The sequence below is a fragment of the Morone saxatilis genome, unplaced genomic scaffold (genome assembly GCF_004916995.1).
Source record: "Morone saxatilis isolate NCDOM2014 unplaced genomic scaffold, NCSU_SB_2.0 Contig19, whole genome shotgun sequence".
Lineage (NCBI taxonomy): Eukaryota > Metazoa > Chordata > Actinopteri > Moronidae > Morone > Morone saxatilis.
In genome coordinates this window covers 16,506,590-16,512,900 of record NW_023339751.1, presented here as the reverse complement: position 1 = coordinate 16,512,900, position 6,311 = coordinate 16,506,590, and positions in this window count along the sequence as shown.

Genomic DNA, 6,311 nt, shown 5'->3' with positions numbered 1-6,311 from the left:
TTATTATTATTATTATACTATTATTATTATTATATTGATATCATTATTATTATTATTATTTGCATTTTCATTTGGAAAGAGACTGCATGTAAACTTTGCGATAAATGATGAAACAAAACGATTCACCTATAGTTTCATATACCCTTTACAATAAAAGAAAAAGAAATACATGGATTAAAATCGAGGATTTCTTTGATTCTGAATGATTCTTGACTTTTTTGTTAAAAAACAGTCTGTTTATGTAGTTTGTCTCCTACGGGTCACCTCAAATATTCCCACACTATAGCTGCAGTTATATCTCGGCTTGTTTACTGGATAATGTGTGTCTATTTTCAAATTATTTCTTTGCACTTCTAATTGAGGATTTTAAACGTTTAGGTTTTAATCACATTACTGTAACTTTGCATCTAAACGGCCAGTAGGCTGTGTTAAAACTGGTTCAAATCCATGCTTCACTATTTCCTCTGGCCATTTGAATGTGCGCTGAACCACGAGTTCCTTAATAACGTTGGGGAAATGTACAATCAGATAGCATTACCTAAAATCAAGAGCTCTTAGCCTTTGACACGGAGGCCTGCTCTAAGAAAGGGGATATTGTTCTTTATGTGTGGGCAGTCTGCCGGCGTGCACGGGTCGATATCCCGGGATTAACTACCATCTAATCATAAATGCTGCAAGGGAAGTCGTTAAACAGGAAAACTATCTGTTTCTTCCAATTACCCACAAGTCATCCCCAAGCTTGTGTCCTTGGCTTTTGCAGTTACAATTGGAAATGCAAGAAGGGGGTCTAAAAAGTGTGGAAATACGTGAAAAGAGAAAAAAATACCGCTGTTATGGCCTCTTTAAATGTAGGTTATGATCAATTATAATTAGAAAATTCTTCTATTAAAAGGAGAGAAAGTTTTAAAATACAAAAGTTGAATTATTGCGTTTCTGATTTTAATTTTAAGGTCAAAGTTCATCCAAGTCATCGCGGCTGACGTTAAAATGACAAAAGCAAAGAGAGAAGGAAAAGAAAAATATCGACACTTAATCCAGTGCTTTGTTAAAACAACACTAGTCAAGAGACTGTGGCATGTGGCCATTACAGGCAGAGCTGGGCGAAACTTATACGTGCTTTTCCAACCGGGAACCTTGATGTTCAAGTGATGACACCTTATCTTTCCGCGCTCGGCCGAGGAGAACAAAAGTGCCGTAGTGTTTGGCGGAGAAAAAAACCAACACAGAACTGGAAACGGGCGTTGAAAGAAGACACTTTGTTTGAACAGCTTCAGCCTTGCAACACCCCCCATCCCAAAACACCCCCACCCACCCACAATACTTTCATTAGTAGCTTCAATACTTTCCCCTCTTAAAAAGGTGGTAGCAGAGAGTTTATTATAGCATTATTCATCTCACAGCTGGTCTGCGGTAGCCTGGCTATTACCGGATTGTTTGGGGAAAAATATGCATAATTATAAACCATAACCCACAATAATGTCAGCAACCAGCTCATAGGATGTTGATTGGCTGGGGCTTGAAACAACAGCACATTATGGGCCCGTTAATAAATGATCTCGGAGGCCCTGACGGCTCTAATGGGAGTGTAAATATGAATAAGTGTACACAAAGAGTGTGTGAACTGTCTGTAAACGAGAAGGATCAGTCGCACCTTGTTGGGTACAACTTCTGGCGCATGAAGGTCAATTACACATGCAGCTGAAAGCTCACACTTTATAATTAACGAGGACTTCAGTGCATATGGGTCTACTCAAAACAAGCCTATAATAGCGGCTTGTGAGGAGACATAACACGGAATAGTTGGTCTCTCACCAAACCAACTCTGTAACCCCACAAAGAGTTGTGATTTTCGTCTTCTCCTACTTTCACTCTCTCTTGTTTCCCATAAGGCTTGAAATGTGAACTTGAACTGGCATTGTGAGCGCGCCATGTGTGCCCGGGGAGGGGAGGGGAGGCTATTAAACGTTTTTTGGGCAGAAGATATTAGGAAAATCCGCCAGCATTGAAGAAAAGTCCTAACAAGGCGCACTGGTTAAACGCTGATTTGACTCTACCAAGCTGGCTTATGGGAACAATGGCAGCAGAGGAATCAGATAAACAGTCAGACAGGTGTGAACTAGTCCTGGTTTCTTGCACAAATTCGTCTGCAGGCTTCTTTAATCGCCTGTCAATTCACCACTGGCTAAGGATGTTGCAGAGATTAAACGTCAAGTGTTCAACAACAATCTTGCAGAGAGTTAATACCACTTTGCCTCAGGAAGAAAATCATGAAACAATCAGGGGAGAATGTTGAGTCCTGGCCTTGTAAAGATCACATCCATATACTTTTATAGGATATGAAGCAAATGCTTTGTAAGAGAGGCTCTGACCTGAGATCTGTTTTTGTTCCATGGCTGAAAGGCCCGGCTGAACAAATTAGTGTTATTATTGTCATCATAATTACATCACCGCCCAATCATTAGCCCAAAATGCATTTTACACACACTTTTTTTCATGCTCTTTTACTGAATAATAGAGTTTTGATTGTTATTTAATCGCTTTAGGGTTTTATATTAAACACAGACGCCATATTTATCCGCATGACTGCTGCAGATTGTAGAAGCTATTGCTGTTTATTGTGGAGACAGATTTGCTATTTTATTTGCAACTTATAACTAAATGACAATCATTTTTGCATTATTACTAAAGCATAAAATAGCAACAAAAGACATTCCCGTAAATTTCGCATTAGGTCAGGAAGTTGAGTTTGGATTTTAAAGGTTCTCAGTTTACTTGTTGTGCTGAAATAGGCTAATTAAAAGTTCCCACCAGTATTCTCTCTTTTCACCCCCCTATTTGGTACTAAGAGGTAGAAAAGAAAAGAAAAACAATGTAAGTAAATAAGGAGAGACTAAACAGTTTTATATAGTGTTAATGATTCTCTCAGGATCTTTCAAGCGATGAACAAAAAGTGCATGAAAACACAAGAATGAGTATAAATTGGTAAGCTCGGCTTTTTAAGGGGTGTTTCTTTTGAAATGTAAGATTATTTTTTTAATGAACCTATTTTATACTAAGGAACAGTTTCTGGACACTGCCGTCATTTAGGACTTTTACTGATTACTTTTCACTCACTGAGATTTAGTACAACAGAGCCCCGCCGATAAACACGTGATAATGTTGTTTTGCTTCCGTTAACTGCATTAATGGACAAACTGCATTAATGGACAAACTGCAGGGAAGATCGATAAAGCAGTTATTGTGAAAATTGTGGATGGTCATAATTGATCACAAAGCCCATACTGGATTACTGTTTAAAACCTTGAATCTCCAAACTGTAGTATTAAAAAAGTAGTTTTAGGCCAATCACAATGCATTTTCTGGCATTATTCAAAATTATTTTAAGTACAGGGAAAAAAATAATCCCAGCTGTGTGGATGAATTTAATGCACAAAAATCCCAAAATGTTTTTCATCAATATATGAAGTATCAGATGCTCATTTTTTTTGTTAAGTGATGTTAACACTCTCCTACAATTGCCAGGTACAGTGATAATAGTTATAATGTGACACATTATTGGTCCCAGTGGGGAAATTCTCTTTTCACTTAGACCCCCTTCAGGGAGGTCAGAGGTCAAACTTTTATAGCAGTAGCCTCAGAGCTGGAAGGGATTCACTGTTTTGCTCAAGGAAACTTCAGCAGAAGGGAGAGGCTTAAACTCAGGTCCAAAGGGTCATGGACGGTTTGTCAAACCACTGATCCTTTTTTAAGATGAAACCCACTGATCTTAAGATGACCCGAATAATTTTACAGACAAAATATGCAGCAAGTGACAGAACTCTGATTCCAGGCATTGTCCCAGTTAATGAAAAGAAAAGTGAGTGTCTGTGAGGAGGATAGTACACAACAAATATTTCTGGAACAAACAATGACATTGAGTTAATAGTTCATGCCGCTCATTGCCTATGGGAGTTTATGGTTGTGCTAACAAGGAAGTAAAACAGATGGGAATTGCATTACTGATATTGTGGAAAGTGTTTGAGTCCGGCGACTATCTACTGGTTGCAAAATCACATTAAATGTTCACTTTACACTGCGGGATCCCACAGCAACACAAAAAGGTGTTTATCACTTTATTTAAACCTTCATATGTTTTAGTTTTAAATGAAGGCCTGTGCTTTTACAGGAAAAAAATAAAATTTTATTGTGCAGTCAGCCTGAATTATGTGGATAATGTCTCTATATATAGCAGACACCACTATTATTATATTATTCACTTTTACTGAACTGTGGATCTAACCTCAGTTAACGAGACAGACAAACTCTTCCCTCTCTTCTGGTTGTAATGGCAGACTGTTCATCCACAAAGATAAAATTGTCCTGTGGAATGTGAATGACATACTAATCCTAAAATTCCTCTTTGATAATCTAAAAACCATGACTGGATCATAAGAGCTGCAATGGCATTGAGAGGATCAGAAGCTGCACAGTAAACATCTTCCTCTAAAAGTTAAAATACCTAAATAAGTTGTGATATTTTAGTACTAAATATAATGCATGTGCAGTATTTCTAACAGAAATTCATATATTGTTGTAAAATGTGGATTACTCATCTTTTGAAAATTATTTAAAATAGCTTCACCGTGATCTTGTATGAAATAAACCCTTTGTGTATGGTGGAAAAAGCCTGCTGAGCTGAGGGAGAGCCCCTAAATATAACATGTATTCACATAGAAATGAAAGTGGTCCAGAGACAGTCTAATGGTTGTTACAGTAATGCTGACAGGCAGTACAGGGCCAGTGTTTTCACACATAGATCAAGAGATGAAATCATGCATATTTCCAGGCCTAGAACTATGAGGAACACCCGGACAGACAGAAGGATAAAATCAATGTTTATCAGCAGTATGATGGTGATTTGTATTACAAACGTCCTCTTTCTTAGTGTCTCACCAAAAATCAACCCCCTATTTGGGGGAAAGCTCTGACACAAGCCAACCTGGGAATAAATATAAACATTACAAGAAATCTGATTGCTATCTAGAGTTACACCAAATTTTAAAACACATGTTGGCAACCTGTTATCACTAAAAATTCCAAAGTATTTTACAGCCAATATAATACAAAATTAAAGATATTAGAGTTCATTGTTGATGTTAATAGTTGTTGACGGCAGCCATCTTTGTATATTTTATGAATTAATTAAGACTAACAAAAGTGATTCACTTGATTAGTGAAAATATTTGTAATTTCTACAAATTTGGCCTTCAAATGATTAACCAAGGATTAATGAATATCACAAACCACATTCTGAATACCACAACTGCAAATAAAGAACAGCTATTAACAAAGACATTTCACTTTAAGATCTCAAGTACAGTATGATCAACATGAACAGCCTCTTTTTTTGGTTTCTGTTTAATTTTACAGCACTTTGAGGTCAAACACAGAGGTGGGATTTTTGATGAGCACATTGATTTCAGCCTCTCCTGAGCCATTATGCATGCATCAGGTGTGTCCCATAAAACAGGATAAAACAGTAGGGGGTTTGGAGAGTGAGGAGGGGCTCCGGGGATGGGGTGGGGGGTGCATGGTGTAGAGTTACGGTCAAAAAAGAGAGAGAGAGAGGGATGGCCAGGGGAGTACGAGCATTAATGCACTCCCTGTGTGCTGGACGCGTACTGTTACAAAACACACACTCTCACAAACACATAAGCACACTGCGGGCGCCCTTTGCTCGAGTGAAAGGTCACCTGGCAGACCAAGTCCTGACTTCCATCGCTGCAGCCCAGTCCTGAGACATGAGACAAACCAAAACGTTGGAGTAAAACATTTAACTTCTTTATCTTGAGTAACACACATTTCATTTTTTAACAGTGCAACAGTAACACTTTACTTAAAGTTCCCCTATTTATTATTTATAAACAGTATGCTGTAAATAAATATTTATAAGTCACTATAATGCAGTTGTAGCAGCTATAAGGACAAGTGTTTAATATAAAGCAATTATAACTTCAACTATAAAGAACATTTTTATAATATTACAACTTTTACTATAGTGTCTGTACTGTTTATACACCACCCCCACTTATGAGTGGAGGAGTTATAATTGTTGCACTTATACCTGCTTTCAACTACATTATAGTGTCTCATAAACCTTTTATTAAATTATTAAATGTTTATGTACTGCTTATAAATGCTATAGAGGGGGACTTGAAGTAAATTTTGCCTTAAAACTTTAGGTGGCTAAGTGTCTTTGTTTGAGCATGTGATGTGTAAAAGGTAAAGAAAGAAAGGGTTGTATCTGTGAATGTGTGTTTGTATGTGTGTGT